The sequence below is a fragment of the Lithobates pipiens genome, unplaced genomic scaffold (genome assembly GCF_037356315.1).
Source record: "Lithobates pipiens isolate NorthernLeopardFrog02 unplaced genomic scaffold, aLitPip1_a1.2 Scaffold_7, whole genome shotgun sequence".
NCBI classification, from domain to species: domain Eukaryota; kingdom Metazoa; phylum Chordata; class Amphibia; order Anura; family Ranidae; genus Lithobates; species Lithobates pipiens.
In genome coordinates this window covers 1,767,378-1,792,160 of record NW_027507892.1, presented here as the reverse complement: position 1 = coordinate 1,792,160, position 24,783 = coordinate 1,767,378, and the positions used below count along the sequence as shown (strand labels likewise).

At 46.5% G+C, this 24,783-nt stretch overlaps 1 protein-coding gene across 1 annotated transcript in view; it reads left to right on the top strand.

The window, feature by feature from the left end:
* LOC143959298 (ceramide synthase 2-like) overlaps window positions 1-24,783 on the top strand; it is a gene marked incomplete in the record, with an annotated part of 213,869 nt that overhangs the window by 23,637 nt on the left and 165,449 nt on the right. The window contains 1 exon segment of the mRNA XM_077467980.1: window positions 13,550-13,595.

The window sequence follows — 24,783 nt, the reverse complement described above, 5'->3', positions numbered from 1 at the left end:
CGTTTTCCCGCATCGCACGACTCCCGCCGGCAGTTCACACTGCCCTATGCGAACGGCTGGGAGTGTCAATGATATGTTAATGACACCCCCAGATCCGATCGCATATCGCAGTGCGATCCGCCGACTCGCACAAGAATCGGATCGCATGGTGTGAACGCCCATGCGATCCGATTCTGTTGCGGACGAAAAAAAGGGTCCCGTGCGAGTTTGCTGCGGGACCGCTGCGAGTTCAGCCATACTATCTGTATGGCTGAACTCGCAGCGCTACGGAGATCGGATGTGATTTGCGGTGCGAATCACATCCGGATCTCCCCCCGCAGCAGTGTGAACCCAGCCTTAGGCTCCGTTCACACTAATGTGTTTTTTGATGCATTTTGCAGAAATGCAGGGACATTTTTTTTTAACGTTAATTCCTATGGAACATGTTCGCATCGATGCATTTTTGTGCCTTTTTTTTCCCCTGCAAAATGCATCGTTTTGCATGTAATGGACTTGCATCCAAAATGCAAGCGCCGCGTTTTACACTGTATACAGCTGGTTGCTAAGGAGGGGGCTGGGATCTGGGGGTCCCCTGAATTCCGATAAGCCCCCCTCCACTCCCGCAGACCCTGACAACTACCGGGTAAGGGTTGTCGGGATGAGGCCCTTGTCCCCAGCAACATGGGGGCAAGGTGCTTTAGGGTGGCGGGGGGGGGGGGCAAAGCGAATTGCAGGCACATATTCTTCTATGGGAGTTCTCCCCCTCTCCCTGCTCAGCTGATCCACAGCTACATAGTTACATAGTTAGTCGGGTTGAAAAAAGACACAAGTCCATCCAGTTCAACCACAAAAAATAATAATAATAATAATATCATACAATCCAATATACCCAATTCTATACCCACAGTTGATCCAGAGGAAGGCAAAAAACCCCAGCAGAGCATGATCCAATTTGCTAAAGCAGGGGAAAAAATTCCTTCCTGATCCCCCGAGAGGCAATCAGATTTTCCCCGGATCAACTTTACCTATAAATGTCAGTACCCAGTTATATTATGTACACTTAGGAAATAATCCAGGCCTTCTTAAAGCAATCTACTGAGCTGGCCAGAACCACCTCTGCAGGGAGTCTATTCCACATTTTCACAGCTCTTACTGTGAAGAAACCTTTCCATATTTGGAGATGAAATCTCTTTTCCTCTAGACGTAAAGAGTGCCCCCTTGTCCTCTTTGTTGACTGTAAAGTGAATAACTCAACACCAAGTTCACTATATGGACCCCTTATGTATTTGTACATGTTGATCATATCCCCCCTTAATCTCCTCTTATCAAGAGAGAATGAATTCACTTCCTCTAATCTTTCCTCATAGCTGAGCTCCTCCATTCCTCTTATCAGTTTGGTTGCCCTTCTCTGCACTTTCTCCAGTTCCCTGATATCCTTTATGAGAACTGGTGCCCAAAACTGAACTGCATATTCCAGATGAAGTCTTACTAATGATTTGTACAGGGGGCAAAATGATATCTCTCTCTCTCTCTGGAGTCCATACCTCTCCTAATACAGGAAAGGACTTTGCTCTCTTTGGAAACTGCAGCTTTGCTACAATGGAGAGGAAGTGCTGAACAGCTGATTTTTCTCTTCGCACAGAGAACAGAGCTGAAACTCGCACCGGACTGGTGTGAATCCAGCCTTAAGCATTTTATGTTTGTAGCAGAGACCCTAGGGAATAAAATGGTGGTCGCCGACGGTATTTGCACAGCAATATTTCAAATGTCACACAAATATATAGTATCACTTATTCCCAAGAAAATCGCAGCAAAGAATATACTATATTGACAGCGCTAAAAGGTAAATTGAGACGATCAGAAAGTTCATAAATTTGACCGGTGTGCTGAATCTTGAATTGTGGATAGAGTGCTTCAATTAATATTCAGAGGAAGAGAAAGGAGTCCATTTCCAAGCCATCCACCAAACTGCCAATCGGAGTTTTCACATTGGCAGTTTGGTGGATGGCTTGGAAATGGACTCCTTTCTCTTCCTCTGAATATTAATTGAAGCACTCTATCTACAATTCAAGATTCAGCACACCGGTCAAATTTATGAACTTTCTGACCTTTACTTTCTGATCGTCTCAATTTACCTTTTAGCGCTGTCAATATAGTATATTCTTTGCTGCGATTTTCTTGGGAATAAGTGATACTATATATTTGTGTGTTATGTGATTTTCTGTTATGATAGCAGCTTAAAATATAAACCTCTACTTTAGAGCGCTGGGATCAGTGATATTTATCAAAAAATATTTATCAGTGATACTTGTATTTAATAGTTCAAATGTGTTGTGTTTTTTTTTTTTTTTTTTCTTATGATATATGTATATATATAATGTGTGTGTGTGTGTGTGTTTTATATATTTTTTGCATAATGTGAAAGATGATTTTTCACATAGTAAATATATATTTAACATGTCGCGCTTAACAATTGCACACACTCGTGGAATGATGCCAAACTTTGATACTTAAAAATATCCACAGGCGACACTTTGAACATTTTTACAGGTAACCTGTTTAGAATTACAGAGGAGGTCTTGAACTAGAATTATTGCTCTCACTCTAACGTTTGCAGCGATACCTCACATGTGTGGTGTGAACGCCGTTTACATATTGCGGGCACGACATAATGATGCATTCGCTTCTGCGTGTGAGCACGCGGGGATCGAGGCACTTTCAATTTTTATTTTATTATTTGTTTATCTTACTTTTATATCTTGACATTTTCCCTTTTACGTGTGTGTGTGTGTGTGTTTTTGTATTATTATTTTTTTTTTATCACTTTTATTCCTATTACCAGGAATATAAACATCCCTTGGAATAGGGCGTGACAGGTCCTCTTTATGGAAAGATCTGGGGGCTACAAGTCCCCACATCTCTCCTCTAGGCTGATAAGCGTGAGGTTTAAAAAAAAAAACTCAGCTTCCCAGCCAAAGAAACGGCAGTGTTTACAACTGCCAGGGCCGGACGTGATGTCATAACGTCGCATCCGGCCTCTGAAGGTCATAGGGATGACCAGAAACCATCTGGTCCTAGGTCAGCTCTATGGTAAACGACAGGGTGGCAGGAGTGGGGGGTGACCCCTATCGCCACCTGTAAAAACAATCAAGCGACCGCTATCATTTGTTTTTACAGTGCAGGGAATCAACGGTAGAAAAAAAGCTCTGAATGATCCCTGTAGCTGCACCCATCATTCAGATATCCCCACTCCAAGTCCACAATGCCGCATGAGGTCTGGTTAAGGTATTGCTCCTAATACAAAAACGTTAGCCGATACCATATACACTATATTACCAAAATTATTGTTACACACGTGAACTTTAATGGCATCCTACTCTTAGTCCGTAGGGTTCAATATTGAGTTGGCCCACCCTTTTAGAGCTACAACAGCTTCAACTCTTCTGGGAAGGCCGTCCACAAGGTTTAGGAGTGTGAATGTTTGACCATTCTCAGGGCCGTCTTTAATATAGATTGGGCCCTGGGCAAAATTTTTCTTCACCTCCTCACAGCAGGGGAGCATGATATACATAGGAATGCCACTTTTATTTACATATCAATGCCGCCAGCCGCAGCTATTTACTTTGTATTGTCGCCGCTATTTACATATGAATGCTTGTTATTTATATGTAAACACAGGGTCTGCAGGTGAGTCACTTGCACACAACAATAGGGCCGAGCTGGGCAGCATTAGTACCAGCACTTCGCACAGATATTAGGACACAGCACAGGAATAAAACTTCAAGGCACAAGGGAATTTAAACCTGGATAGTTGGCAAGTATGAGGCAGCTGTTTTGGGCCCCACAACAATGACAGGGCCCAGGGCAGCTGCCCCTTTTGCCCTGCCTTAAAGACGGCCCTGACCATTCTTCCAGAAGACCATTTGTGAGGTCAGGCACTGATGTGAACAAGAAGGACTGGCTCGCAGTCTACGTTCTAATGCATTCCAAAGGTGTTCTATGCGGTTGAGGTCAGGATTCTGTGCAGGCCAGTCAAGTTCCTCCACCCCAAACTCGCTCATCCCTGTCTTTATGGACCTTGCTTTGTGCACTGGTGTGCAGTCATGTTGGAACAGGAAGGGACCATCCCCAAACTGTTTTTCCACAAAGTTGAGAGCATGAAATTGTCCAAAATGTCTTGGTATGCTGATGCCTTAAGAGTTCCCTTCACTGGAACTAAGGGGCCAAGCCCAACCCCTGAAAAACAACCCCCACACCATAATCCCCCCCTCCACCAAATGATTTGGACCAGTGTACAAAGCAAGGTCCATAAAGACATGGATGAACTTTTAAGGGCAGAGGAGGGATCTGGGGTCTAATAGACCCCAGGTGGCTCATTAAAGAGTACCTGTTACTGCCCATGCTAACACAAGGGATGTTGTTCGTCTTTTGTGATGGCAACAAAGCTGGTCAAACTTTGTTTTAAAGAGACAGTGTAAAAATAGAAATGTTAAAATAATGTGTGAGGTATTGCGGCAAATGTTTTAGCAAGAGCAATAATTCTATTTTCTGCACTTTTAGTCACCTTTTTCACTAAATGCACCCGTGACACACACCCCTAAAGTATTTAGAGGTTGTAGGTCTTAATGAGAGCAGTGCCATACCTATCCCCTCCTTTTCACATTTCCTCTAGATTTACCTTAGCCCTTGTACACACGATCGGAGATTCCGACGGAATGTGTCCGATCGGAGCGTTTTTCCAACTTTCCGGAAATATTTTCCGACAAAATGCTCCGATCGGACATACTCCGATCATGTGTAGAGAATTCCGATCGGACAAAGTGCCACGCATGCTCAGATCAAATTCCTACCTCAAAGCTATTGGCTACTAGCCTGAACGTAGTCCCGTCATAACGAAATAACATCATCACGTTCTGAACGATCAGATTTTCCGACAACTTTGTCCGACTGTCTGTATGCAACAGTTTCGGACAAAATCCGACGGATTTGGTTGTCGGAATCTCCGACCGTGTGTACAAGGGCTTAGGGTGAATTTATTGCTAGAGGCTGCAGCGCCTCATTTTTAATTTTCACCATAAGCGCGGGGGTCTAATTAATTTTTTTCACATGCACAGGACAGCCAGCCAGATCTGCTAACAAGTAGGAGGCAAGATTGGCCAAACAGTTCCAACAAGCGGGGGCAAAATGGTGTGGAACTAAAAGCGATAGAAAAGCAGATTTCTTGGGTTTCAAAGCCCACCAAATAATGTGGTCAGTACCTGGAAGGGTTATCCAGGTGCAGTACTAGGGAGATGCCCACACTATGTCCAACAGAAGTTTAATAATAAAACAGTAAAGTTTGGCCCCCTGGGAGACAGCCTTGTGCTGGTCACCATCTCTCCTCTGGCCTCCAAAGCAGCCGGTCACACACAGATTGGTCTGATTGGCTGCTCCATTGGCTGGTAACAGCCAGGTAAACAAAGAACTGAAAGCGGAAGTGACAAAATCCTGTAATGGAGGCAAAATCTTTCAATGTAAACACTAGTTCTGGCGACAACTAATAACTACATTTAGATACATTCTACACCATGAGGGCTGTCTTGCTCCCCTCCTCTCTTTTTCCAGTGGATACCTTGGACTTTTTACTGGGTCTCCAATAGGGATGGCCGAACGGTTCGCCCGGCGGTCGTTTCGCGGCGAATTTCGGCTGTTCGCCGTCCGCCCGATCGGCGGACTATTGCCGCCGTTCGCCCGGCGGACTTCAGTGTTTCCTGTGTAAAAGAACTTTGACCTATGATGACACATCCATCATGGGGTACAGGACAGCCAATTGAGACATTACAGCACATGGACACTTGGACATTCCCCCTAACTTATAAATACACCCGATCCGGCGGCCATTTTACATTCTTTCTTCTGTCACTATAGGGAGAGGTTGCTGTGTGGAGCAGGGAGAGATTGCAGTGACCCAAATCTCTAGCTATTTGGTACACAAAAGTTCTTTTCAGGACTGGTATAGGTGTTGGGTGTAGTTCCTGATATAGGTTTGAGGCACTGCTGTGCTACTGATTGTTGCAGCAGCCTGAGTGTCTCTTGTCAGTGTAGAGAAAGGGACAGGACGCTGTGTGCTGCAGGGACAGTCAGTTTAATCATTAGCTGTTACTATCAGGTCCACAAAAGTGCTATTTAAGTTATTGTTCCAGCAGCCTCTGTTTTGTCAGTTTAAATAGGGACATGCAGGAAGCTGTGTGTGAGGCAGTGAGGGACAGTCTGTTTAATCAGTAGCTGTTACTATTAGCTCCACAAAGGTTCTTTTCAGAACTGGTATGGTAATAGGCTTGTACACGTATAATATTCTTTGTTCCAAATATAGAAAGAATATTATACTTGACTGCTGCCCTTCTGCTGCAGTAGTCCTTTATGAGTATAGGGACTGAGGTACAGTCTGCTAATCATTCACAACCTACTTGTTCCACAAAGGTCCTTATAAGGACTGGTAACCTGGTGTAGGGTGCTACAGTACATAGGGTTGAGTGAGGTACAGTCTGCTATTCCTTAAGGACTGGTATAGGTCCACAACACATAGGGTTGAGGTGCACTACTGCTGAATCTGACTGCTGCCCTATACTGCAGCAGTCCCTTATCAGTATAGGGACTGAGAGTTTTGTCACAGGGTCATTTAAAAAATGACAGGCAGAGGAAGAGGCAGGCCCTTCCGCAGGGGTGGTAGGGGTAGGGCAGGAGCAACAGGCTTGAGCCAAAGTGGGAAGTTGCAGAAGGTGCGTTCAGTTACTTTAAAGGATGCACCAGATTTGGTTGAGTGGCTCACTCAGCCTTACTCTTCTGCAACCTCCTCATCCTCTCGATCTGCACCCTCTTCTTCCCTCTCTGCTATGTGCACCCCCAAAGACACTACCGCCAACAACACCACCCCCACATACCTTCCGATTGAGTCACAGGAATTATTTTCCGATCCATATCAAGACATTTCTGATGCGCAGCCACTCTTGGTATTGGATCAGGAAGAGGAGGTAGCAACAACCGCTACTCAGCAGTCTGACGACAGTACCCAGATCAGCCCAAGGAGGAGGTTGGTCCCCGGTGTTGCTGCCTACTCCGAGATCTCTAGTTATAGTGGTGGGGAAGGTGACGTCGATGATGACGTGTCTAGTGATGTCACGTGGGTGCCCACAAGAGAGGAAGAGGAGGGGAGTTCAGAGGGAGATATGGACCTGCAGATGGGGAGGAGAAGCAGGAATAACTTACATTGCACAGGAGGGACAAAGCAGACTGCAAATGTATCAGGAGCGAGTCATCGACCATGTACGGTCACATCTGGCGCTGCCAGGACACCGGCACATGGCTCCGCAGTGTGGGCTTTTTTTAACGTGTCCGCTGCTGACAATAGCGTTGCCATTTGCAATCTTTGCAGTCAACGCATTAGTCGCGGTAAGCCCAACACTCACCTAGGGACGACCGCCTTAAGAAGGCACATGAGCAGCCATCACCGAGCCCAGTGGGAGCAACAGAACACACAAAGCCACACTCCAGGCTCTCACCGTCCAGCCTCGTCTTCTACTTTTCCTTCTCCTCTCTCCTCACAATTGTCCTCCACTCCACCTTCCATCACGCCAAGCTCACGTTTTTCTGCAAAAAGGCAGGCTTCCGTGGGCCTAATGTTCGAGCGTAAAAAAATGATGACGCTGGATAACCCTCTTGCCCAACGGTTGATGGCTGGCTTGTCAGAACTGATAGCCCGCCAACTACTGCCATATAAACTGGTGGACTCAGAGGCCTTTTGAAAATTTGTGGCCATTGGAACACCACAATGGAAGGTCCCAGGAAGGAAGTATTTCTCAGAGAAGGGCATCCCAGAGCTATATGGCCATGTTCAGTGGCAAGTGAATGTATCTCTCGCACACAGTGTCGGTGCCAAGATACATCTGACCACAGACACGTGGTCTAGCAAACACGGGCAGGGAAGGTATATCACTTTTACTGCCCACTGGGTGAACCTTCTGACGGCCGTCAAGCATGTAACCCATGGCACCCGTGTAGATTTGGTTTTACTGCCACGGATTGCATGCAGGCCTGGCTATTCTTCTCCTCCTCCTCCTACTCCATCCTCCTCCCTCTCCTCCTCGGCTGACTCCTCCTTTTCCGCTGCTAGCGTCTCTTCCGCTGCGCCGCCCAAGCTCCCCAGAACCTATTCGACATGCCAGGTGAGACGTTGCCATGCCGTGCTGCGTCTGTTGTGCCTGGAAACCAAGAGCCACACTGGCCCGGCACTCCTTTCAGCTTTGCGTTCACCGGCAGATCAGTGGCTAACACCGCTCAATTTGACAGTTGGTAAAGTGGTGTGTGACAACGGTGCCAATCTGCTTAGCGCATTGAAACAGGGCAAAATCACGCACGTGCCATGCATGGCACACGTCTTAAACTTGGTCGTGCAGCGATTCCTTGTCAAATACCCTGGGGTCCAGGACATCTTGCGGCAGGCAAGGAAAATCTCGGCCCATTTCAGAAGATCTTACACGGCCATGGCTCGCCTTGCTGACATTCAGCGGCGACACAATCTGCCGGTCAGACGTCTTATTTGCGATTGCCCGACGCGATGGAACTCAACCCTCTATATGCTTGATAGGCTGCTCCAGCAGAAACGTGCAGTTAACGTCTACCTGTATGAACTGTGCAGCAGAACAGGTTCTGGGGAGCTGTTTTTTTTTTTTCACCGCACCAGTGGCTGCTCATGCGCGACGCATGCAGACTTCTGCGCCAATTTGAGGAGATCACCAAACTGGTCAGTCGCAGCCATGGCGCCATCAGTGACATGGTACCTTATGCCTTCTTTATGGAGCGTGCATTGCGTCGTGTCCTTGATCAAGCTGTGGAGGAGCAGGAGCGGGAAGATGAGGAAGTCGCAATGCTGGATGAATTCCCAGGGGGGGCTACTCTGAGACAAGTCAACAACAGGAGTCTGAAGAGGAGTCAGAGGAGGATGGTGCTGGGGCGGATGAGGAGGAGCAAGAAGAGCATGCTTTAAACCTTTCTGGGATCCCTGTTGTGCATGGATGGGGAGAGGAGAATGAAGAGGACGACATTATCCTGGATGATGAGCAGGAGCCAGGCCACCACACCGCTTCCAGTTTAGTGCAAATGGGGGCCTTCATGCTCCAGTGTTTTAATAGGGACCCCCGTATAAAAAGCATAAGGGTCAAGGACCAGTACTGGGTGGCAGCGTACTTGGACCCCCGGTACAAACACAAAATGGCGGAAATGTTACCGCCGTCACAGAAGGCTGTCAGAATGCAGCACTTCCAGGCCTTGCTTCGAGAAATGCTGCATTCTGCTTTTGCGTGCGCTGGCAGAGGAGCAATTCCCACTCCCAGAGAAGGAGTTGCGGGTACCAATCCAACAGCGCCTGCAAGAAAAGGCCGGTTTGAAGATGTGTTGGTGACTTCAGATATGAGGTCATTCTTTCAGCCGACCCATCGACAGGTGTCATCCGGATCCAGCATCAGGGAACGCCTAGACCGTCAGGTGTCCGACTACATCGGGTTAACTGCCGATGTGGACGCTCTGAGGAGTGATGAACCACTGGACTACTGGGTGGGCAGGCTTGACCTCTGGCCAGAGCTTGCCCAATTTGCAATCGAACTGTTGGCTTGCCCCTCGTCCAGTGTCCTGTCCGAAAGGACGTTCAGCGCACCAGGGGGGATCGTGACCGATAAGCGTACTCGCCTAGCTCACGACAGTGTTAACTACCTCACATTTCTAAAAATGAATGAGGCATGGATCTCAGAGGAATTCAACACATGTGACCAGTAGACCATGTATATGTCTATAAACGATTTTTTTAATCGAGCACACAGACCTTCTTTCTTCATTTGGCTCACTTCCTTGTCCAAAAAAAGCACACCGTACTATATGCCCGTACCCTCCTGTTTGAAGAGGTTGAGCGGTGTCCTATTTCTACTGGGGCTGCTTATTATGAGGGGCTCCCACCATCCCTGTGCTGTGCTGATTTCCTCCTGGGGCTGCTTATTATGAGGGGCTCCCACCATCCCTGTGCTGTGCTGACTTCCTCCTGGGGCTGTACCTCTGCTGTGCATATTATGAGGGGCTCCCACCATCCCTGTGCTATGCTCATTATGAGGGGCTCCCACCATCCCTGTGCTATGCTCATTATGAGGGGCTCCCACCATCCCTGTGCTATGCTGACTTCCTCCTGGGGCTGCTTACGGTGCAGGTGTCAGTGCTCTCTATCACGGTGCACGTGTCATTGCTGTATGTCACGCTGCTGGTGATCATCTCCTGCACCCTCTTCTTTGCCTACCCTGACCTTCCCTCTCCTCCATTGCCTTCATGCGCTCCACAGTCCTGAATTGTCACAACAATTTCACATATAAAAAAAGAATGCTTGTAGTTGTCGATCCCAGATTCACCTCATACATGTGTTATGTCATTGACCATGTGGTGGGACTATGTTTGCACAGCTAGTAATTATTTTGTGGCTGCAAATTTGACCTCTAGGTTTGCAAAGTTCGCCTCCCATTGAAGTCAATGGGGCCCGCCGCGAACGTTACGGTTTGCAAACTATCGGCCGCGTTCGCGGTCCGCGTTCGCGAAACGTCCCATCGGAAGTTCGTCCATCACTAGTCTCCAATCTGTTTTTTTTTTTTTTTTTTATCTGACCCCTTTGGACCTTTAAAGACCACCAGATTAGAATTAAAGGTAGTGCACCAACACCCAGGGCTGAAAGGTGGGTGCTAATGAAGCATACTGGGTGCCACATACTATAGATTCTCAAGTAAGTGCTAACCAACATGTACTTTGAAGGCACCAATAGATACATTTTGATTGGTTCTTGGTTACTTTGAAGAACACCACCTGAATCCTAGAAAAAATGGACAACAATGTATGGGGGCCCTTGACTTATTTGTAGCTTGCACACGGCTAAAAACAGATCTGGTGAGTTCCTTGCACCTGTAGGCCTTGGGCAACTACCCCTTCTATCTATTTAGCTAAAGTGGTCCTGTGTTCTACCCATATACAGTGGGAACGGAAATTATTCAGACCCCCTTCAATTTTTCACTCTTTGTTATATTGCAGCCATTTGCTAAAATCATTTAAGTTCATTTTTTCCCTCATTGATGTACACACAGCACCCCATATTTACAGAAAAACACAGAATTGTTGATATTTTTGCAGATTTATTAAAAAACAAAAAACTGAAATAACACATGGGCCTAAGTATTCAGACCCTTTGCTGTGATATATTTAACTCGGGTGCTGTCCATTTCTACTGATCATCCTTGAGATGGCTCTACACCAGGGGTTCCCAACCAGTGGCCCGGGGGCCACATGTGACCTGCAGAGCCCTCTGATGTGGCCCGCGACCTCCTGCTCTGTGATGGAATAGAATACTGTTATTGATAGTAAGTTTATCACTAAAATCACAGTGTATATATGGGCATGTCTGTTCTGCAGTTGTTACGGGGCTGCTTTCAAACGTATCCACCGGAGCTGAGCAGTGCACCTGGGGGTTACCTGCACTGAGCCATAGGCCCCTTTCACACGGTCAGTCCGACCCAATTGGACCCTCCATTCATCTCTAAAAAGTAGAAGATGTAAATGGACTTTTGTCTGCTTACAAACGCCTACCTCTAATCCGATCCACGAAAAGAAAAAAGTAGAGTGGGCTGCCATGCACCCGCTCCACTCATTGTGGCCCGCGACCGGTTACCAAGTCTCTTAGGTGGCCCTCACTCTTCAAAAGGTTGGGCACTCCTGTTCTACACCTTCATTTGAGTCCAGCTGTGTTTGATTATACTGATTGGACTTGATTAGGAAAGCCACATACCTGTCTATATAAGACCTTACAGCTCACAGTGCATGTCGGAGCAAATGAGAATCATGAGGTCAAAGGAACGGCCTGAAGAGCTCAGAGACAGAATTGTGGCAAGACACAGATCTGGCCAAGGTTACAAAAAAAATATCTGCTGCACTTAAAGTTCCCAAGAGCACAGTGGCCTCCATAATCCTTAAATGGAACTTGTTTGGGACAACCAGAACCCTTCCTAGAGCTGGCCGTCCGGCCAAATTGAGCTATCGGGGGAGAAGAGCCTTGATGAGAGAGGTAAAAAAGAACCCAAAGATCACTGTGGCTGAGCTCCAGAGATGCTTAAATGATTTTAGCAAATGCCTGCAATATAACAAAGAGTGAAAAATGTAAGGGGGTCTGACAGGGGCGGACTGACAACTCATGGGGCCCCCCGGGCCAGGGCCGTCTTTAAGGCAGGGCAAAAGGGGCAGCTGCCCTGGGCCCTGTCATTGTTGTGGGGCCCAAAGCAGCTGCCTCATACTTGCCAACTATCCCAGTGTAAATTCCCTTGTCCCTTGAAGTTTTAGTCCTGTGCTGTGTCTCAAAATCACAGTGTGAAATGATGGTACTAATGCTGCCCACCTCTGCCCTATTGTGTACAGATGACTCACCTGCAGATCTTGTGTTTACATGTAAATAACCATCATTCATATGTAAATAGTAGTGGCATTACTAAGTAAATAGATGCGGCCAGCAGAATTGATATGTAAATAAAGGTGGCATTCATATGTGTATCATGCTCCCCTGCAGTGAGGAGATCATGTGCTGTAACCTCTAGCAACCAATCAGTAAGCAGTATTACTTTACTGTAATCTCTAGCAACCAACTAATAAGCAGAAATCATTTGCTGTAACCTCTAGAAACTAATCAGTGAGCTGTAATGTGTGATGTAACCTCTAGCAACCAGTCATTAAGCAGTAATGATATGCTGTAACCACTGGCAACCAATCGCAATTGCTGCCTGATCTGATACAGTAAACTGATTTTAAGTCTAGCTTCTATTTATTGTATGTCTCAGAGCAGGTGGAGAGCAAAATTGCATGGGGGGGGCCCAAGAAGTTTTTTGCCCAGGGTCCAATCAATATTAAAGATGGCCCTGCCCCGGGCAATAGGAGATTATGGAGCACCCAGGCAATCAGAGATTATGGAGCCACACAGTATACACAAACACACACAGTATAAAATCAAACAGGTTACACATACATGTATACACAGATATGTTTCTGTTGGCTGAGAAGGTACTGGAGAGGTGGGGCAGCTATAATCTCGGGATTTTTCGACCAAAATGATGTCGGTAAGGGACATTTTCAGATGGCAGATGTAAAAAAGACACAGATTTTTACATACTGTCCCTGGTTTTACTGAGGCTAGCAAACCCTGTTGGGGGGGCCCCTAGTGGCCCCGGGCCCTCAGGCAGTGCCCGAGTTGCTGAATGGTCAGTCCGCCCCTGGGGTCTGAATGTATATGGGTAGAATACAGGGCCGTATATTATTTTAAGAGTGTTGCGCTGGTCCCAGCTGCACTGATAAGGCCTTCAAACATCTTGTCTCTATGTGGATGTTCCTCCTCTCTTTTTTCTTTCACTACAGCCTCCTCTCTGACAATCATCTACAACCTGTAGTTATTAAGTAGAGTTACTGATTTGCAGACCCATCGATGGTGTTGGAATGGCGTTTCACTAACGTTCCTCTCCGCTTACGTTTTCAGAGACGGGAAGCTGCTGGGAGGAGAAAGTTGCTCATGAAGGAAAAAAGTAAGTAATTTCTTCTGTCCATTAATACCATCCTCTGTTTTGTTAGCAGCAGATTTTCCTTTGCTGGGAAACAGACGGTATTACTTTATCCCTGGCCTTAATTTACCGCTGAACCCGAGCTATACTATTTCTTAGTGTATGTGCCAGCACCACCGCGGCTGAAACAACAGTCCAAGATTCACTATCACTAATGTTATTTAAAGAGACACTAAACCCAAAAACTAAAATATAATAGATTGCAGATTATCAGTCCTAAAATGCGGTGGCTGCATTCGTTTTTCTATTGTTAGGGTTCTTTCACATTATTTTAACTTGCTGACCAGCCACACACTTCCTTGTCTTAGGCCCCATTCACACCTCAGTTTTGTAGCTTGAAACTCCAAAACACTGGGAGGAGGAAAAAAAAAATCTATTATTCTCTATGGAGTTGGTTCACATCTCCACTCCAATTCGCCTGAAACCAAACGGCTGAAGATCAAAAAAGTTTTGGAGCTTTTTTTGTAACTTAAAGTGGTGTTGCCACCAAAAAATAAAAAATAGTTTAAAATTCTTAAAAAAAAAAATAATTGGAAAAAAAAAAATTTTACTCTAAATACCTGTTGCTAGGGGGTCCCTCGTAGTCTGCCTTCTTCCTTGCCCGGGCTGGTGACATCACTTCCCCTCGCACCGCACAGTCATCTGGGACCTCTCACGTGTCCCCGATGCCTGTGCGGCGTATCCCGGCGCCCTGCGCCGCTCGCGCATGCGCAGTGGGTGCCCGGCTGTGAAGCCACATCCGGGTGCCCACAGTAAGAATGACGGCGCCGCGAGCGGAGAACGAGGGGGGGCTTCGTTCCCCCGCATCGCTGGACCCTGGGAAAAAGAGCTACAATTACACAATGCAGAGCTCAGTGAGGAGAGCACTGAGAGCTGATTGGAGGGAAGGGACACACCCCCCTTCACACAACACATAGGAACAGATCTGAGGCTGTTAATCACAGGCTGTGTGCTGGAGATCCCTCCTCTGTCACCTTTTTTCTCTTGGTGTCGGGAAAACTTGTCAGAAGTGATTTATGCTGATAGCAGAGGAAACACGCAGCAGACAAAAATGACACTTGGTACTCTGGATTAGGACAAGTACACACTCCGATATGCTTTGTTCATATTTCATGTCTGAAGTTTACAACCACCTTAACCACTTAAAGCCTACGCTATAGCCAAAAGACAGCTACAATGCGGGCTTAAATTGTCGGGGGATGTCTCCCGTGCTTGCGCCGCACCATGCGCCCCCTGCGGCACGTGGGCGACACGCTCCGTGATTACAGATTGGAGTAGAAGGCCGATCCCGGCCCTTTACAACATGATCAGCTGTCAGCCAATGACAGCTAATCGATCATTTGATGTAAACAGAAGCCGGTAATCGGCTTTTTTATTTCCCCCAAGGTGACAGCCCGAGAAGAAAAAACAAGCCGATTACCGGCTCATGTAAAGGGAGCATCGGTCCCACACAACGACAGCCACTGCTGCAGTGCCCAGCAGTGCCACCTATCAGTGCCGCCTATGAGTGCCCATCAATGAAGGAGAAAAATGACCTGTTTTGTAAAATTTTATAGCAAACTATAAAAATGTTTTTTCAAAATTTTAGTTTTCTTTTTTCTTTTTTTTTTCTGTTTAGCAAAAAATAAAAAAACCTGGTGGTGATTAACTGCTTGCCGACCAGCCGCCGCAGTTGTACCATGGCAGAATGGCACAGGCAGGCGAACTGCCGTTATGTCGATTCCTTAGGCGGCCACTAGGGGCGATTGCTGCTCTCCCCCGGAGCCGATGCGAGTGCCGGGCGGTCTCAATGACCGCCGGGCTCCCATGATCACTCGTAACACAGCAAGAACTCAGGAGCTCTGTGTTTAAACACAGAGCTCCCAGTTCTCTGAGGGCAGAAGTGACAGATCGCCTGTTCATACAGAGTATGAACAGCGATCTGTCATCTCCCCTAGTCAATCCCCTCCCCCCTTCAGTTAGACCACAGACGAGAGAACACAACCCCTTAATCGCCCCCAACCTAGCATGCCTCTGCTAACGGTGATATGCCGTTAGTGTGTGCTCCCGTGCGTATGCGCGGGAGTGACGTCATCGCTGCTCCGGCTACAGGGGACAGCGGTGACATCACTGGCCCCTGTGTCAGGTTAGTGACACATAATGGGCTACTATGCGATGCACAGTAGCCCATTATGCTTTACCTTTGCAGGGAGACAAGGAGGAAGTAAAACCCATCAGGGTTTACTTCCTCTTTAATGCCAATAGTCCCAAAAATTTGTCAAAATTGTCCGATGTGTCCGCCATAATGTCGCAGTTATGATAAAAATCGCAGATCGCCGCCATTAATAGTAAAAAAAAAAAATAATAATAAACATGCTATAAAAATGTCCTATTTTGTAGATGCTATAAGTTTTGCGCAAACCAATCAATATACGTAGAAGAATACATATCAGCCTAAACTGAGGAAAAAAATTTGCTTTTTTTAAAAAAAAATGGGGATATTTATTATAGCAAAAACAAAAAAATATTGTTTTTTTTTGTTTGTTTTTTTTTTAAACTGTCGCTCTTTTTTTGTTTATAGCACAAAAAATATAAACCGCAGAGATGATCAAATAACACCAAAAGAAAGCTCTATTTGTGGAAAAAAAAAAGGATGTAGATTTTGTTTGTGTACAACATTGCACGACCGCGCATTCTTCAGTTAAAGCAACGTAGTGCCGAATCGCAAAAAGCTCTCTGGTCAGGAAGGGGGTAAAATCCTTCCGGGCCCGAAAAGGTTAAATACCACCAAAACAGAGCTCAATTTGTGTAAAGAAAATGATAAAAATTTCATTTGGGTACAGTGTTGCATGACCGCGCAATTCTCATTCAAAGAGTTACCGTGCTGAAAGCCTAAAATTGGCCTGGGCAGGAAGGGGGGGGGGGTATAAGTGCCCAGTAAGCGAGTGGTTAAGCATCAGTAAACTGGATTATAATACATTTTTGTCTTTTTTTTTTTTTTTAAGAGTAATACTACTTTAAGGAGCGCTCCCTCTGCCGCTGCACTTCTGCAGATCCTGGCATGTAGGCACAGAAATGCGCTCCTAGTCCTGGCACCGCTTCTCCTGCTGAATGTGGTGGAATAAATCTCATATTGTATGTGAAGGGTTTCTATCGCAACCCACTCTGCCTCGGCCCGCGCTGGCTGAATGGATTACACAATCCCACATTGCTGGCTCAGCTGCCATGGCCACAGTTTGCTAACCTACATTTTAACTTGAACTTTGACCACGGTGCACATCTGAGTTTTACCCACCTGTGGATTGTAAAATAAGTCACACTGAGACTCTATGAGCCTACATTTACCAACGCATCCGAAAACGAGGACAATCAAACTTCAGAGGTACCCCCCCACTAATCATAAAATCTATATTTTTATTATTTCATCTTCTTAAGACCATATGATTGCGCTTATTGTCCCCCTAAATTGCAACCCCCCCCACACACACACACACACACACACCCACCACCCAGTATCCTCTTACAATTTCCTAACTTCTTTCACCCTTCTCCTTTTATAACACATGGGATTACATTTAAATATGGCAATAGTCTATGATTATGCCACGTTTCGATTTCATGTTGTTGTGTAATGTTTATTCTCCGTTTGGTATAACTGAAAAATGAAACAATTAGCGGGAGGTTTTTGCCTTTAAAGAGGTATTCACCGCTTAAAGGGATTGTAAGACCCCTTTCACACAGACGGCGTCAATGGTAAAGCGGCGAAAAGGGGTTAAATCCGCCCACAAAAGGCCACCACAGCGTTATAACAGCGCTGCCCCATTGATTTCAATGGGAAGGAGCGGTGGAGGAGCAGAGAGTTCACGGCTCCAAAGAAGCTGCTGGCAGGACTTTTTCTGACGCCTTGACAGTGCACCGCTCCAGTGTGAAAGCCAAAACAGAGAAATAAGAGCAGGGCCACTCTGTGCAAATTGAGCTGCACAGTGGAGGGAAGTATGACATGTTTTTTTGTTCTTTTTAAATAACAAAGAAGAAGAACCTTTAGTTTTACTTTAGGGCCTATATTTCAAACGTGTTGTTTACAAGTTAAAATTATCAGGTTTTTTTGCTAGAAAATTACTTATGTGGCACCCTGGAGTTTAGGCAGGGATGCTCCTCACAATTTGACTTTCCAGGAATAATTATCCTAGTTGATTGTTAGAGATCTATTGATTTCTCCCCAAGTTTGGCCTTGTTGCACTTTTCTCTTCTACCACTAGATGGCCGGGTGCTTGGTGGTACTAGATACGAGAAGGGCAGCGCAAGGTCGGGTTATGGGTATATGGGGTATCTCAGCAAATGGGTAGGGGATTTCTTGAATCCATTGGCCTGCTGGGAGGACCTATATATTTAGGTGGAGTCAGGTGAAGTCTGTTGTGTGCCACCTGGATGGCTGGAAGTTTGCTGTACTGCCCGGGCTGCTAGGCCGGAGATGGGGCCCATCCCGAGCACATCTGGCTGCTAGGCTGTCTGAGGGCCTATCCAGAAGCAGGAGAGCAGTGCAGGGTTGGGATTGTGGCTTGCAGTCCAACCAGAAGTGACGGTTCTGCTGGCCAGAGAACCTGTTGTGGTCGGAGGTAGAGGGGAAGCTGTCACCAGTAAGGGACTGTCCGCCTAATTACCAGTAGACATGGGCGCCGTCAATAAATTAGTTTCGTTTCGGTTCATATTAGAATTAATTCGTACTTCGTATTTCGTGTCCGAAATTCAATTTCAATTCGTACGAAATACGAATTGTCGTTAGGTTCGTTAACTTGTACGAGCGTTCTTTACGATGAATTTAAAGGCAAAAATATATACCTCAATATGACAGTCGATGCTGATGGAAGTTTGGTTTTTATCCAATGTTGCTGAGCCCATCATCTACTAGGACCCCCAGGTCCTTTTCCATCCTAGATTCCCCCAGAGGTTCTCCCCCCCCCCAGTGCATAGATTGCATTCAGATTTTTGCCACCAAAATTTTTCTACATTAAACCTCACTTGCCATGTAGTTGCCCGCCCCATTAATTTGTTCAGATCTTTTTGAAATATATTGAAATATTGTTATGTGGGGGGCAGATAAGGCCTCTCTGAAGAGATCAGTTTTTGAAAGGTTTCCAAATCCTTTACCTTTTATTTTATTTTTTTTACACTTTCCCTTTTTCGGATCACTTTTATTCCTGTTACAAGGAATGTAAACATCCCTTGTAATAGATAAAAAGCATAACAGGACCTCTTTCATGTGAGATCTGGGGTCAAAAAGACATCAGATCTCACATTTACACTTAAAGTGGTTGTAAACCCTTACAAACCACTTTGACCTACAGGTAAGCCTAGATTAAGGCTTACCTGTAGGTCCAAGAAATATCTCCTAAACCTGTACGGTTTAGGAGATATTTACCCGAAGACAGCCACCGCTGACTATGGCGCATGCGCCGTAGACAGCGGCGCGCAGGCGCACTGGGCAGGCCACAGATCGCGGCAATATGCTGCTAGTGTCGGCTCCCGTGCGCATGCGCGGGAGTGATGTCATCGCGGCTCCGGCGAATCACAGCTCAGGAACTACAGGGGACAGCTGTGACTTCGCTGGCTCCTGTGTCAGGTAAGTGACACATAATGGGCTACTATGTGATGCATATTAGTCCATTATGCTTTACCTTTGCAGGGAATCAAAGAGGAAGTAAACCCATCAGGGTTTATATTTTTTTTTTTTCCCCCTTTAAGGCCGTTGGGCAGAAGTGACGTTTGACGTCACTTCCATCATTGAGTCGAGTGGAGGCCATCATTCCCTCACTCGACTCGCAGCCTCTCCGTGGAAAGGATCGGATCATATCCCAATGCCGTTAAGTGATCTTGCGGTGAATCCGCCACGGAAACCACGTTTACTCTAAAGAGGACCACCCACCGTTTAAGAAAATACCGGGGGTTATGGCAGCTATTGTATTCTATGTCAAAGTACCGACGTACAATGACGGTGATTGGCGGTACGCGGTTAAATCTGAAACCAAAAATTTTAAATATTACGGCTTACCAATCATTAGACCTATACGGTTTAGGAGATATTTACCCGAAGGCAGCCACCGCTGTCTATGGCGCATGCGCCGTAGAGAGCGGCGCGCAGGTGCACTGGGCAGGCCGCAGATCGCGGCGATATGCCGCGAGTGTCGGCTCCCGTGCGCATGCGTGGGAGTGACGTCATCGCTGCTCCGGCGAATCACCGCACCGGAGTAGCGAGACCCGGAAGTCACTCCGGGATCCATGGCAGCGGCAGACATGAAGACGGAGGACTGCTTTGGGGGCTTCGTTCTCAGGTAACTTATTCATAATGAGCTAGTATGCTATGCATACTAGCTCATTTTGTCTTTACCTTGCCTTTACCTTGTTTTTTAGCCTTTACTTCCTCTTAACAGACTAAGCTATCCAGCAAAAGTGGCAGTTAGAGGGTTGGGACAAACCATTTACTACTGACAATGGTCAGCTTTTGTTAATTTCTTTAAAAATGTTATTGTAAAAGGGAAAAAAGTTACTATAACTGCATATAAAATATTAACTGGAGTTTGGTTTTCCATGCGCAGTGCGAATTTCTTTCCTGCAATTTCTTTCATGCAATGCTGTTGGGTACAAGGTTGCATGACCGCACATTTTATCAATTAAAGTAACACAGTGCCCTATCACAAAAAATTGCCTGGTCATGAAGGGGGGTAAATCTTCCGGAGGTCAAGTGGAAAACATTGCCCGGTGCCATCCAAATGTAGACAAAGGGGCGGCTGATGTCATTAGCCGCCTATAATAGCGAACGTCATTGAGACGCCTCTTTGTTTGCATTCAAACGTCAGGGCAATGGTTTATGCAGCCAGAGAAATGACAAGTTTAGCCATGGCCCTGACCACTAGAGGACAAATGGTGACCCTCCGCGTTAGGGAGAGCTAAGTCATCTTTACAGTGTAGGTTACCCTAGGCATAGTGTGTGTGTGGTGTAGATAGAGTAAGTTGGGCCCCAGACACTTTGAGAATGAAAAAAGAGATTTATTGTCTCTTAACCACCCTGGGGAGAGAGGGTCAGGGCCTGAACACCATAATGCCTCGTACGCACGGTACGATTGTTGGCCCACCGAGCTTCTGATTTTTGTCAAAAGGGTGTGTGCCAGGTACTTGTCTTGCATACTAATGGTACACAATTGTCGTGCCACAAATACGAACGTAGTGACGTACTACAAGGAATTTCAGCTCTTGAGCCCCACCCTTTGGGCCCCTTCTGCTAATTTCGTGTTTGGCGAGCATTGATTCCGAGCATGCGGGTTTGTACTTTCAACTTTTTTGTGTACTGACCATACGATCTGACGTCAAACCGTCAAATTTAATAGCCTGCCATCCAACATTTGTTGGCCGAAAGTTGGACAACAATTGTCAAAAGGAACGTACTAACGGTAAGATTTTAAGACAACAGTCTGTCAACAGACAATCCCCTGCCAACAATCGTATTGGGTGTACGAGGCTTTAGGCAGATGCAAAATACTTGGCAGACTCTGAAACAAAAATAGGAATAGAAGGACAGCTATACAGTTCAAGGGCCTTTAAACTGATTTGTAGCAAACTGTATCTGTAGACCGCTGTCCCTCTGGTAACTTCAATACAGATCACAACTCACTGAATCTCGATGTAGATTCTCACTGAGCTCCCAGTCTCTCACTAGACTAGACTCTTCAGATCCCAGCCACCACTGGATCCCTTGAGCTCCTTCACAACTATGCCACTGTGGCTTCCGAGTGTCACCCACACTGTCCCGCTGGGTCCCTGACTTGGCTCTTCAGATAAGCTGTTGAATCCTCTGCAAGCGTCACCCACGCTGTTCCTCTGGGTCCCAAGCTTGACTCTGCTGAAGCTTTCCCAACTTCTTCACCGTCCCCGTCTAGTGAAAAAGGGTGCTCTGGTACTTCAGTCTCCACAGAACCTGGCCTCTGATAACAGGAGAGAATGTACCTTGCTGGCCACTGTGTCCCCTTTAGCTCTGGCTCTGGTTCTCGCTTGCCCCTGCCGACAGGAGTGGTCGTCTCTGACGGCAACTGCTTTCCTTCCCCTGTGGCAACTACTTGGTTCTCCAGCCGGCAGAACCCTTTACAACTTGGGGAAGTCCCTAACCCAGCGCTGCTTGCTTCCAACCTGGATAGGTCTCAGATCGCCTGGCAGCCAGGTACTCCCGGATAGGCCTCAGGCTTCTGGCCTAATACCCGGGAGCTTTTCAACACACGTCCACCCAGACAGCCATCCAGGTGGCACAGAACACAGATCACCTGACCAATCTCGAATAAATAGGCTCTCCCAGCAGGCCAAGGGCAAAGAAACCCCTGCCAGAGACAACCCATCCATTCCTATTACAGGTTTACTAAGCCCTTGTCAATCTAATGCCACAGGTAACGATGCCACCTAGTAACAGAAGAGAGGGATGCATCCAGGGCCGTCTTTAAGGCAAGGCAAAAGGGCCAGCTGCCCTGGGCCCTGTCATTGTTGTGGGGCCCAAAGCAGCTGCCTCATACTTGCCAACTACCCCAGTTTAAATTCCCTTGTCCCTTGAAGTTTGTCTCGTGCTGTGCCCCGATATCTCAGTGTGAAGTGCTGGTACTAATGCTGCCCAGCTCTGCCCTATTGTTGTGTACAGATGACTTACCTGCAGACCCTGTGTTTACATGTAAATAACCGTCATTCATAAGTAAACAGCTGAGACCAGCAGCATTGATATGTAAATAAAGGCGGCATGCATATGTATATCATGACCCCCTGCAGTGAGGAGATGATGTGCTGTAACCTCTAGCAACCAACCAATGAGCAGTATTACTGTATAGTAATCTCTAGCAACCAATTAACAAGCAGAAATCATTTGCTGTAACCTCTAGCAACTAATCAGTGAGCCGGAATGTGTGCTGTAGCCTCTAGCAACCAGTCAGTAAACAGTAATGATATGCTGTAACCGCTGGCAACCAATCACAATTACTGCTTGATCTGATACAATAATTAGCAGTTAGACTTAAAATCAGTTTAATGTATGTCTGGGGATTGAAATTGCATGGGGGGGGGGGGGTGCAAGAAAAATTTTGCCCAGGGTCCAATCAATATTAAAGACGGCCCTGGATGCATCAAACCCAGATTTCGGAAAAGGTCAATGGATCTCCCTAACAATCAGCCAAGCCAATTAACGCCAAGCAAACTAAATTTGTTAGTAACCCAGCCTAACACAAGGGTGCTACTACACAAGTATGAGTGCAGTTCTTTTTCTGGTGAAGGAAAGTGTAGGTCTCTGCAAAGCCCTTATGAGGCCAAAAGTAACTACACAACTTACCCCCAGGGATTTTACAGGCATTTTATTTGTTTAGTGGAATTTCCTGGCAGTTTCCAGTGCTCGAGGAGCGTGCATGTGCTTTTCGGGTAAATATCGATGCAAAGGGGCATCAGCATTTACAACAATGCAGCCGCATACAGCCTGCTATACAAGTGAATGGCTTCCAAGTGCTCCTCCTCGGGTGTAGGAAAATTACACTAGGCGTATAAAATGGCTGTAAAATCCCCGTGTGCTTTAACCCTAAATAACAACAGCAGCTTGGGCAGAAGGACCTGAATTTTATTTTACTACGCGTTTTATCATACATGAATTGGATTTCTATATATCGAATGTTCCTTCAATGAAGTCAATAACTCTCATGGCCAAGTGCCAAGTGCTCTGTTGGCTGATAAACAGAGACCGGACCGACTTTGTTTGCTGTAGGGCTGTATAAAGTTGTGAAATACAGAGATAAAGGAAAACCCAGGGAATTTTAGAGAAGGAAATGAAGCTGCTCTATCCATTATGCTTGGTCGTGCCGAGCAAACAAACAAAAACAACTATCTAGATGTCTGCTGACTGCAGTGAACGTAACTTGCAGAAGAGTTCAAGTTCTCACCAAATTGGTATATTCGTAGCGGTTTGGTGCCTGCACTTTTTATCTGGCAGACCAGGGGTCTTCAAACCACAGCCTGTGGGCATATTCAGCCCACCAAAAGATCTCATCCGGCCTGCAGCTGATGGGTACAGTTTGAGGGTTCAGTTCACATGGTTTCCACTTCAACCCCCCCCCCCTTAACCCCTTGGAGTCTCCAGTGCAAATTCCCCTGCTGCACTTTGTAATTGGTTTGCAGGACCACTGGTGTCCCAGCAGTCAATGTCGTGCTTGCCCCATGATTCACTGGAGGATGGAACTTCGTCTGTCCAGACCTGCTCCGCCTCTCTCTAATGGGGGGGACTCTGATAGGGACACTGATGTAAGAGAAGCTCTGATGGGGACCCTGGGGTAAAGGGGGACTCCCAAGGCAGACTTTGATGTAAGGGGAACCCTGATGTAAGGAGGGTTCTGATGGGAACCCTGATGTAAGAGGCGCTTGTTTGTTAGGGGTGTGCCTGGAGCCATATTTGTTCCCGATTGCTGTTGAGTATACAGTTTGGTGCAGCAAGCATATGTTCTGTGTCCTGACTTCAAATACTTTTTAGGAGAGGGGCACCTTGGGTGAGGGAACAGTATATTAAGAAGGTAAAGAGCTCCATGATGTTCCTAGCAGTAGTTGCCATGAGGAACTTCATCCTACTTCCTGCAGTGTGAAGAGATTATTATTATTATTATTATTATTATTATACAGGATTTATATTGCACCAACAGTTTACGCAGCAATTACAACATGAGGGAAGACAGTGCAATTACAATACAGGAGGAATCGGAGGGCCCTGCTCATTAGAGCTTACAATCTAAGAGGGAGGGTCAAGAGATACAGAAGGTAATAACTGTGGGGGGTGAGCTGATGGGAAAAATAAATATACAGTTGTTATGTGGGGGGCAGATAGGCCTCTCTCTGAAGAGATCAGTTTTCAGGGATCGTCTAAATGTGTAGGAGATAGTCGGACAGATTGGGGGTAGGGAGTTCCATAGGATGGGAGAGGCTCGGGAGAACATCCTGGAGGCGAGCATGGGAGGAGGTGACAAGGGAGTTAGAGAACAGAAGGTCTTGGGAGGAACGAAGAGAACGATTTGGTTGGTATTTTGAGACTAGGTTAGTGATGTAGCTGGGGTAAGAGTTGGATGGCTTTCTAAGTTGTTAATATTTTATTCGTTGGGTGAGGGGAAGTCAATGGTGG